An 11,823-nucleotide genomic window follows, 5' to 3' on the forward strand; every position below is an offset into this window, starting at 1 on the left:
AATTTATTTGGTAGTAAGAGATGGTAGGGCTAAAGAATAGGGTGACATAGGAAGGAAAATTATATGTAACACAAATTTGATCCAATTTGAGAACAACCTCTAAAGCAGTTGGGATCAGACGATTGTGCACTTTTGGCTATTGTTGTGTCAGATACCATCTAAAAAATACTTTATATGTGAGCTCTAGCAATAAGGGCCGGATTTACATAGCGGGCACCCCTAGGCCCGCTGACGTTCGTCACCCCTGTCCCTTCCTCTTCATTCATGCACATGCACAAATATTCATCATCAGGTTGGGAGCACTGGGGATTGGTGCACAGGCAATGTAAAAAAACTATTGTATCTCATGAGCAGCACTTGAGCTTCAAAAACAATGTGGATGTGGTTGGGCAGCATACCTCCCCACTAAAATTTCCCAGCTCATATTCCAAGTTTTGGGCTCACATGTAGATTTCAGATCCTTTTACCATGCCCGAACATATGCATGTTCCCTAGGGTTGGATATGTTATTAAGGGCTGAATGTAAAATGTAGACCATACTGCACCATAGTGCGGTTAGACACCACCGGTTCCAAGAAAGATATATTACTATCAGCTGTCTCCCAGTGAACTTTTAGTGATGATACATAATGTATCACTCTAAAAAACTCTGACTTAGGGAGATCATGTTGACTCTGCAGATTGGATAGGGTTATGGGTCCTTTTACTGTATAGCATTTGTTTATCCTGGTGATATTTTTTGAACTCCACTATTGAAAGGGTACAGGATTTTGGCCAGGTATGAATTCTGGGTTTTAAAACAATGGAGTTGCTGGGACCCAAGGTGACATTAGCCTAGTATTATTATTATTTTATTAACATTTATTTATATAGCGCCAGCATTTTTTGCAGCGCTTTAAAGTAAATGTGTTTATACAACTGAATCACATTAATTACATGCATAGAACATAGAACATATGGAGTTAAATAGATCACAACCAATACTGGTACAAAAGGTGAGGAAGGCCTTGTGCAAAGGAGCATACAATCTAAAAGGAAGGGAATAAGACACAAGGTGTGGGAGTAGGCAAGATCAGAATTGAGTGGGTGAGTGATGTGAGAGATTGCATTTGGTATTTAAGCGTGAGGGTAGGCTTCTCTAAAGAAGAGCATTTTAAGAGATCTTTTGAAAGCAGAATCCATTTTTTAAAAGAGCAAACAGATTTTTTAATATTTAATTTGGAATCTGACATGGGGCTAGACATATTGACAGTTTCCCAGCTGCCCCCAGACTTGTGCTCTGATAAACTTCAGTCACTCTTTACTGCTGTACTGCAAGTTGGAGTGATATCCCCCCCCCTAGCAGCCTAAAACAGAACAATGGGACAGTAACCAGATAGAAGCTCCCTAACACAAGATAACAGCTGCCTGGTGGATATAGTATAATCCAGGTCCCACTACGACACATTCAGTTACATTGTGTAGGAGAAACAACAGCCCTGCAGAAAGCAGTTCCTTTCTGAAAGCACATGACCAGGCAAAATTACCTGAGATGGCTGCCTACACACCAATATTACAACTAAAAAAAATACACTTGCTGGTTCAGGAATTAAATGTTATATTGTACAGTGAATTATTTACAGTGTAAACAGTGTAATTTAGAAATAAAAACTACACCATAAAAATCATGACAGAATCCCTTTAATATTATAAAAGGTATAACAGTGCAAATGAACAAAAAGACGTCACAAAAAGAGACATAAGGTACATTAAAAATACAAACAATTTAAAAAATAAAATGGAAAAATGTGGAATACCCATACTTAGCTCTAAATATAGATGTTTCTGGTCCTGGAGGCAAGGCGAAACAAATGGGATAAACTCCTAAGTAGATCCAAAGTTTAGCTAAGCACAAGAGCTGACTATTTATCAATGATTTGAGGCGCAACAGGAAACTGGACACTCCCCCCCCAGTCCATGGCCTAGCAGGACACAGATTGAGCTTTTTAATGACTTGCTGAGAGTAGAAACTGGGCCAAGAATATAATGACCATTACTCCTAAAAGGAACATAGTAGAGAAATGATATCATATTCATTGTCTATAGCGCCTCCTGCTGATTTCTTAGATACTGAACATCAATAATGTATGACCTGCCCCTGCCCAGATATTTCCATCTGACAGAGTGCAAAACCTAATCATATTTGGACTCGTTTGACAACAGGTATGGATTCTGTGATGAAAAATGTGTTTGATTTACTTAATATATTGTGAACTCCACATGACCTATGAGGGGCCTTAATGTGAACTCTAAATCCCCCCTCCTTGGGCTTTCAACCCTCCACATGGAATGGCTCTTATCAGTTAGTTATCAGCCAGGGCATCACAGGCTGTGACCCCTTTACTCATGGCTCATTCCAAACCTCAGTGAAAAGAGGCCTGTTACGTATCTGATTTTGGTACTGGCAGAAAGGTTTTTTTTCACGACACCCTGGCCTGTCTTATTAAAGGGGTTGTTTGCCAAATTTAAGGATGAGTTAGGGAGTGATATTCTGAGACCATTTGCAGTTGGATTTTATTACTTGTGGTTTTTGAGTTATTTAGCTTTTTATTCAGCAGCTATCCAGTTTGCAGTTTCAACAATCTGGTTGCTAGGGCTCAAATTACCCGAGCAACCATGCATTGATTTGAATAAGAGACTGGAATATGAATAGGAGAGGGCCTAAATTGAAAGATGAGTAATAAAAAGTAGCAATAACAATACGTGTGTAGCCTTACAGAGCATTTGTCTTTTAGATGGGGTCAGCGACCCCCCCATTTGAATGCACACAAGAGTGAGAAGAACAAGGCAAAGAATTAATACAATTGCAGAAAATAAATAATGAAGGCCAACTAAAAACTGATTAGAACTGGCCATTCATAAAACCCCAACATGCCCAGTTCCAGCCAGAATATATATAAAGGTGGCCATTAACAGGCAGACTTAAGCTTAGAGTTTGAGCACTGACTTTGCCAAACAGGAAGAGCTGATGTATGACCAGCTTAAAGGGGTGGTTCACCTTTAAGTTTATTTTTAGTATGTTATAGAATGGCCAACTTTTCAATTGGTCTTCATTATTTAATTTCTATAGTTTTTGACTGATTTGCCTTTTTCCTTTGACTCTTTCAGCTTTCAAATGTGGGTCACTGACCCCATCTTAAAAAAAATGTTCTGTAAGGCTACACATGTATTGTTATTGCTACTTTTTATTACTCATCTTTCTATTCAGGCCTCTCCAATTCATATTCCCGTCTTTTATTCAAGTCAATGCATGGTTGCTAGGGTAATTTGGACCCTACCAACCAGACGGCAAATATTACAAACTGGAGAGCTGCTGGATAAAAAGCTAAATAACTCGACAACCACAAATATTAAACAATGAAAACCAATTGCAAATGGTCTCAGAATATCACTCTCTACATCATACTAAAAGTTCATTTAAAAGTGAATAACCTCTTTAAGGGCAGCTTTAAAACTATAGTGCCCACGTTCTTATCATTTTTTATGATTGGAAATGCTTAATAGTTTATTTAGACTACCAGTTTGATTATATCTCCTGTGGAATTGTTCACCTGCATTAATAAATATATGGAAAGTAGTGTTTGTGGGTGAGGGTCTCAACTAGGGTTGCCACCTTTTAAAAAAAAATTACCGGCCACTGGTGGGGGGCGGAAAAGAAAGGGTGAATGAGGAAAGCCGATGAGGAACGCTGCAAAAGGGGCGGATCCATGGGGAGTAGCGTCACAAAAGGGGCGGGGACACCGCCCAAAGCCGACGAAAATGTAAGTTTTCATCGGCGGGCAGGGGATTTTGTAAATGGTATTACAAATTACCGGCACCTACATTGCCAGTAAATTTGTAATACCGGCCCGGCCCTGACAGGTGTTTTACCAGCTAAGCCGGTAAAATACCGGCCGGGTGGCTACCCTAGTCTCAATCAAGATCCCACGCTCTGCTGGGATAAGGAAATAATAGGGGATCGCAGGATCAGGGTTGCCAGGTTGGTGGTTTTCTAGCCGAATTGGGCTATTAATTTATATCCCAGGCTGGTTTTGAAAGTACAAACTAGCCAAGGTACGGATTTGGGCTACTTTTGGGGCCTTTGGCTAGTTTGTACTTTGGAAACCAGCCAACGTTTTTTTCTTGCCCCAATATGCCAAGCCTGCATCTCCCAATGCATGTTGGGTAATGTAGTTTTTGTTTAACAATTTGCCAACTGCCAAGTTTAATGTAAAACTACAATACCCAACATGCAATGGGACTGACTTGTGTAGAAGTTGGGAGTTACCAGATTTTGGGCTCTGTACCCCAGTCTCCCGTCACCCTTAAGCATTTTCGCATTTTCTGGTGACTTTCCTCAATTTCAGACAATTTTGGGTCAAAAATCTGCAGGTATAAAATGTATAGATGTTTAACCTGTTTTACCAATATTTATTGAAATTATATATGTATTAGGACCTTATGGGGCACCTGTACCCCCCGGCCACGGACGAATCTGTCCCATTTTGCTTCATGGAAAAATTTGAAAAAGGCACATTTTCAGATATATATTCATTTAATTTCACTGCACATATTGTGCTATTTTGGGCTACTTTTGAAGTGCTTCTTGGCTAATTTTGGGCTGGTTTTGAAAATTAGACCTGGCAACCCTGGCAAAGTCTAGAATAGACACTAAAGAGACACTTCAGAAAGATGCTTCTGTCCATAAAGCAGTGCTGTAACTGGTGGGGGTTAGACGTGCGTCCTCTGTGACGGAACCTCCCAACTGTCCCATTTTTAGAGGGACAGTCCCTCTTTTGACAGCTCAACCTGCAGTCCCTCATTTGTACTGGAAAGTCCAGTTTTTCTCTGCACTGAACAGCCAGAAAAAGAAACAAAGTTTCTAACTTAATTGGTTTTGGCAGAGAGCCCAGAACAGCCTCAGCAGCAGATAAGATGCTTTTGTGACAATTTGGACATAAGCAAATAAGTAATTGTAACGATAAGATAACAGGTCCCTTGGGAGAAGTTAGACTTATTAAAGGGCAATTCGCATTCATTAGCAAAACTGTAATAGCTGTAAAAAAACACAGAAATATGTTCAAACTTTTCTAAAAAAATTGTAATTAGGGGCGTGGTCACATAAAATGGGCGTGGTCAAAATATCGTCCCTCTTTTTATTTTTAAAATGTTGGGAGGTATGGACTCCGAGAGCTAAATTGTGCGGGTACATGACAGACCCACTGGAATCATGAGCCAAAACTGTAGGCGCTGCCCATGCCCCGGCTGTGTCTCTTATCGTATCAAATACATCCGTCATATGGATCTGCTTGTGACCTTTTTGAACGTGTCTGGGTATTTGTGCACAGTCCCTAACTCTGGAGTTCTCGGCCCCGCCTCTCCCCGCTATTCAGCCAATCGCTGCAGGCTTCCTGTATGAAGGCATTTCTGTGTGCAGCGTGTGGTGCCGAGAGAAAACAAACAGAACAAATGAGTGAGAAGAGGCGAGGGAATGTGGGATTGTGAATGAGTGTGTGCTTGCAGGGGAGCTGCTTCTCACTGCTGTTTCTGCTGTATTCAGAGGCACACTCATACGGAACGCATTTGTTGTTCATATATGTGCACTAAGGCTTCTTAGCTCTCTCTATTGTCTCTTTTCCTGCTGCAATAGCTCATGCCTTCATTATACAGCTACGTACATTGGCTTCCAGACGACTGGGCCAAAGGTAAAGGAGAACTAAACCCTTTATGCCTAAAAATGCCTTATTTTATATACTGGACTTATTGCATCAGCCTGAAGTTTCAGCTTGTCAATAGCAGCAATGATCCAGGACTTCAAACTTGTCACAGGGGGTCACCATCTTGGAAAGTGTCTGTGACACTCACATGCTCAGTGGGCTCTGAGCAGCTGTTAAGAATTAAACTTAGGGGTCGTCACTAATTATCAAGTACAAAGTGAGGTTTGTCTGTAATATAAGCTGATGCTACAGTGCTGATTATTATGTTATGATACTAATTGCATAAATAATTATCTGTATTAATTACTAATCAGCCTTATATTGTGACATTTCTATTCTATGTGTACTGTATATTGTGAGTGGGTCCCTAAGATCAGTAAGTGACAGCAGCACAGAGCATGTGCAGTGAATCAGCAGAAAAGAAGTTGGGGAGCTACTGGGGCATCTTTGGAGACTCAAATCTTCCCTGCTAAAGTGTTGTGGTTGGTTTGGTCTGGTACAGAACCCGAAAACATAATGTGCAACATTTCTTGCTACTTCTAGTTACACTTTATTTTTCCTTTAAAGGACCAGTAACATCAAAAAAAAATGTGTTAGTATACATCGAAAAAAAACTCCCACCAAGACAGATTAAACTTTAAGATCGCAAAGTCTTTATTAAGAAATAACTTACTGAAATTAAGCCTGCGCACCTCTTCAGAAAGCGATTGGGCGATCCATCGTGCGGCGGTGGATTTCTCCTCCCTGCCTTCCTTATATGAGATAGCCAGGGAGGAGAAATTGAGCGCTGCTTGAAGGATCATCACGTGTCGCCTTTTCAATTCAATTGTTTTTATTGCATTTTTGTGCACATACAAAATTATCCATGCTATAATAAAATTTGAAACAATGAATGTCGTTTGAGTCAGTTCTTTAACTATATTGAATTGAAATATGGCTGTAACATAACATGAGTACATAGATCAGGACTGAAAATACCATTGTGTTTCCTGGTCTTAACAGTACATGTCGCCTTTTCTGAAGGGAAGTGGAAGCGGAGTTTCGGTGAGTTATTTCTTAATAAAGGCTTTGCGATTTTAAAGTTTAATTTGTTTTGGTGTTTTTTTTTCTATGTATACTAACGAATTTTTAAAAAATTTTTTTGATGTTACTGGTCCTTTAAGACAGTGGTTAAATGAGACTTCTGGTTATGCTGCATCTTGCTGGGAATACTAGTATCCATGAAGCATTCTTCTCATCTTAGAGCTACTTAGTGATGCAGAGTTGTGCATATATTTAGAATGGCAAGAGTCAAAAAGGTAGACAATCGGTGCTCATTGGAAAGTTAAAATCACCTCTAAACTATTTTGCCTTTCTTCTTAGAGTTTGGGTATTTCATTGTTGATCAGAGAACACTAATGTAAAGGAGAGAAAGGAGTAAAAATGGCAACAGAGCCTGGAACAGCAAAGCCAGCCAGATCAAAGAAAGAACCTCAGCCACTCATCATCCCAAAAATGCAACTGACGAGCAAAGACTAAAACTGGAGAGGTTGACGAGAAACCCCATAAGAAGTGACTCATTGTTTGGGGATCAATAAATGAAAGGCAAGTTTTGGCACTTCACCTGTTTTACAACTATAGCTCCCAAACCTTATGCTACTGTCAGTTTTAGTTATGCAATGGTTGGAGTGCCAAAGTTCAACTTTGAATTGAATGGTACAGAATTTGAATGTAATATGCATTTCTGAGTCCAGGGAGCAGCTTTTGTTGCACTACAATTCGAAACATTCAGACATCACCAAAAGCAACATCTAATGGGCAAACTGCTTTGTTTTCATAAGTGTTTTTACTTTGCAACTTTTTACTTTTGCCAACAAAACATTTGCTGTATAGCGCTGAATAATTGCAGATGCAAATGACTTGTCTGTAGCTGGGCCTTCCCCATCTTGTGCTGAAGTATAATTCCCAGCATGATCCAAAAGCCTTTTAGTTTTATAGTGTGACGTTAGAATGGTATGCACCCTGTGCTAATATATGACTAGCACTGGAATGTTCAAGTAAAGGCCCAAAGTATTTGTTGCAAAAAGTAAAACATAGTTATCATGTCACTCTTTAAGCACCTCTTCTCTAGTGTAAATAATCCCAACTTGGCCAGCATTGTTTCAACACTGAGGTCAGGTTGGCCCATAGCAATAATGTCCCTTTTGAACAATGCTTTTGTAATTTTTGTGTGAAAGGAAAATAAAGTCCAGCTTCTCAGTGTATGTTTTAGTTGCTGACTAACAGCCGCTAGACAGAAATATGAATCATATTATTTATCATCCCCCTTAACTTGATTCTTTTTTTGTAGGATAAACTTGCTGCAATCACGGAGAGGCTCAAGAAATGGTCTCCAAGATCTGCTCCAGAAGTTGTTAGAGATGTCATGGGAAATCATTAACCTAAACTGCATTTGTGGATCATATGATCATATGAATTGGTGATTAAATGCATTCTGTCATTTTGCATACAAATAATTGCATCCCTGATTTTAGCAGTATTTTAAACTGCTACAGGCATGGACTTCTGTTCCCAAAATACATCAATGCACAGCTTACCTTAGTATAAATACAGTTTAATACTAATTAATAGGATAAGTAACTGTTGTGACATAAGTGATAGTTATGTGTGTGATGTACCAATGAGAAAACAGTAATTGCAATAAGACGAGCCAAAAGTTTTACAAATATGTTTTTCACTATTATTCACATTGGCATCACTACTTTAAAATCACAGCTCACCCAAATACTATAATATATCATATACATGAAGTAATAAATCACCCGAACACTATAATATGTAAATCTGTGCAGTCAACGCATAATAATATTCAGTTTTCCAGGGTCAAGTGCAAGGGCTGGCAGTGGAGAGTTCCATATATATCGGCATCCAACTGCTGCATGAAGAGAGAATGAAGAGAAACAGATGCTGAATAGTGAAGATAAACTTGATTATTTCAGAAATGGTACAGAATTGTTAATTGATTGTATTTAGAAAGTTTCTTACTTCAGTATGAGGAAGCTTACAGTATATTAAATTTAAAAATTTGCGATAGTTCCCCTTTAAAGGCATGCTGCCAGTATATTTGAAGCCCACATGGACGATATGCTTAATTTTCTCCAAACCAAGTATACGTAGCTGTACATTCCTCCAACACTCCAGTCCTGATTTACGTAAATGAATAGCTCAGGGTGAAAATAAAAACTGTGTAAATAGATAGGCTGAGCAAAAAAATTTTTTTTCTCATATAGTTAATTAGCCAAAAATGTATTGTGTAAAGGCTGGAGTGACTGGATGTCTAACATAATAGCCAGAACACTACTTCCTGCTTTTCAGCTCTCTAACTCTGAGTTAGTCAGCGACTTGAAGGGGGGGCCACATGGTACATATCTGTTCAGTGAGTTTGCAATTGATCCTCAGCATTCAGCTCAGATTCAAAAGCAACAGATATGACCCATGTGGCCCCTCTTCAAGTCTCTGATTGGTTACTGCCTTGTAACCAGGGTAACCAGTCAGTGGAAACCAAGATAGTTGAAAAGCAGGAAGTTAGGCTATGTTCTGTTATGTTAGACATCCAGTCACTTCAGCCTTTATACATTACATATTTGGCTAACTAACTATATTAGAAACATTTTTTTTGCACAGCCTGTCTATTTACCCAGTTTTTATTTATACACTGAACAATTCCTTTAAGGGCTCATGAAGTTGGGTCACTGCGCACTTGCTGTATGCTTTATTTTGCACCTGAAAGGGCTGATGGGTACCCTCACTTGTCCTAGTAAGTCCGGGGCACATTTGGCATTTTCTTTTAATGAAAGGGCTCCATGTATGCATGTCGTCTAGTATATTTGCATGTCTGATAGGGATTTAGTTTAGTTTACTGCTTTGTTAAAGGGGTAGTTCAACTTTAACCTTAATTTGTTATAGATTATCCTTTATTGTTATCTCTACTGTCTTTCGATTCAGGCCCTCTCTTATTCATCTTTTACATCTGTCATTTAAAGCACTGTCTGCCAGGCTAAATTGGACTGTAATTCCAAACTGGAGAACTGCTGAACAAAATGCTAAATAATTAACCACAACAAATAAAAAAGATCAGTTGCATATTTTCACGGTCTTCATCAAGCTAAATTTGAATTTAACTGCTTTTAAGCCAAGTTAGAATTCTGCAATTTGTATGATTATTTAGCTGCTAGGGGCAACTGGTTTCCATTATAATGTATGTATATACAGGGTGCATGTAATGTATGTAAGTATGTATGTATGTACAAAGTAACCAGGATGTTCCCAGTTGATGATGCTTCCCAGGCAAGAATTCCTATGATGCTTCGATGAACCCCTGTAAAAGTTAGTTTTAACTAGCTGGCTGTCATCTGACAAAGATACACCATTTCTAACCAGTTATTGCTATGTAAATAACAATTTAAGAATAGTGCAGATCAGCCTTATGCCAAGATTTCCATTTATTTCACAGTTTAATAGAAGGTTAAAGTTGCAGGGTATAAGGAATGGCCAGGAGGCAGATTAACTGCTCAACGTGTTTATTGTAGGCACAACGTGTTTCAAACCTTTCGGTTCTTTGTCAAACTTAGCCAACATATTGGCTTCTGAGTGGGTAGGACCTGTGAAGTAGTGAAGCAAAGAACCTAACCTGGTTAGGATAAGTCTGGCTAAAAGGAGCCAAAAAGCCCTTCACATGCAAGACATGCAACATAAAACCTTCTGAAAACAGAAATAAAACTACAGGATCTAATAGAACGGAACTAAATTATATATTCATTTCTGTTCTCTTTTTCATTTTAGAAAGATGTACAGATACTGAAAATTCCACAGAATCCAGTGATAAAACAGATTTAGAAGACCAATGACTTCAATGTAGAACAATGTATTCTCCAGCTTCAACACCATGGACTTTACATTTTCCATTAAAGGCGTTATTTTTCGATGTGTTCATATTTCGTGCCTTCAGTGTTACGTTGACTTCTTGTTTTTGAATCTGAGCACAACATGGAACAGTACGTAATTATTATTATCTTTTTTAAATTTTGTAATGATGAAAACAAAGGACAGAGTGTCATCAAACTAATACAAAGTTTTACTGTAAGTAAAGATGTGTCTGATTCTCAGGAGCATTGGGCACAGATACATCACTGTATGCTCAGCCTTAAGCATTTTAGCAGCAGTTTATAAACATTAAAAAGAACAGAAAGAAAAGAAACCCTTTCAAAGTGATAACACTTTATCATCATTTATTTTGAAATCATCTGTAAGTTATGGAGAGCATTACGAAAAGGTTAAAGAATAAAAATACAATCAGAGAGCCCTGATTACATACAATCTAATATCACTTGATATATTAAAGAACCAATAATGCCATGAAGTGATTTTTTATAACATTCAAAGTTTGTATACGTTTAGTCAGCACCTAAAAATAAACTATGTCCTGCCAACAAATGTTACTTTATAATTTATACATGAGTGAGGTTTTTCATTCTGTAGTCCTATTCAGCTTATCTGTTATCTGTTGTATAAGAGGGTGCACCCAACCTGACATTATAATAGGTGAACTTCCCAGGTAATGCAAAGCAAAGATTCTGCACTAGAATAACCTATTATGCATCACCACACCACTCCCAAGCCCATGAACCATACACTTCAAAGCACAGTTTATTATCTCTGAAATATATTGGGTACATGGACTGAGAAGCTGTGTGATACATTGCAGGGTATTCTATGGTCTATGATTCTTTGCTTTGCATTACATGTGATTACACCACAGAGCTGCTTTCAGTCTCTACTAGTCCGTCCCTCCGGCTTTGATCTATCGAAATACGCAGAAATCAATAGGAAGTGGATGTTAACAAATTTTTGGAATTTGCATAATTGCAAATTCAAAATTGCTCCCGGTCACCATCTTCCTGCTCTTCGTATTGTCTTCGGGTCTGAACACCAATTTGCGCATGCGCAGTTGAAGCCGATTCATGATTTGGCCCAACTGAGAATGCTCCGGCAGGCTTCGTGTCGACTAAGAGACCTGAAGACAATACGAAGAGCATGAAGATGGCGACCA

At 38.7% G+C, this 11,823-nt stretch overlaps 1 long non-coding RNA gene across 1 annotated transcript; it reads left to right on the forward strand.

Annotated features, from left to right (window-relative positions):
- Positions 1-8,062: 8,062 nt before the first annotated feature.
- On the forward strand, positions 8,063-11,224 carry LOC121400489. The gene is made up of 3 exons (XR_005965773.1): positions 8,063-8,193; positions 8,596-8,718; positions 10,557-11,224. It is a non-coding gene; the product is annotated as an uncharacterized LOC121400489 (long non-coding RNA).
- Positions 11,225-11,823: the final 599 nt, after the last annotated feature.

Source organism: Xenopus laevis, chromosome 2S (assembly GCF_017654675.1).
Source record: "Xenopus laevis strain J_2021 chromosome 2S, Xenopus_laevis_v10.1, whole genome shotgun sequence".
Classification (NCBI taxonomy): domain Eukaryota; kingdom Metazoa; phylum Chordata; class Amphibia; order Anura; family Pipidae; genus Xenopus; species Xenopus laevis.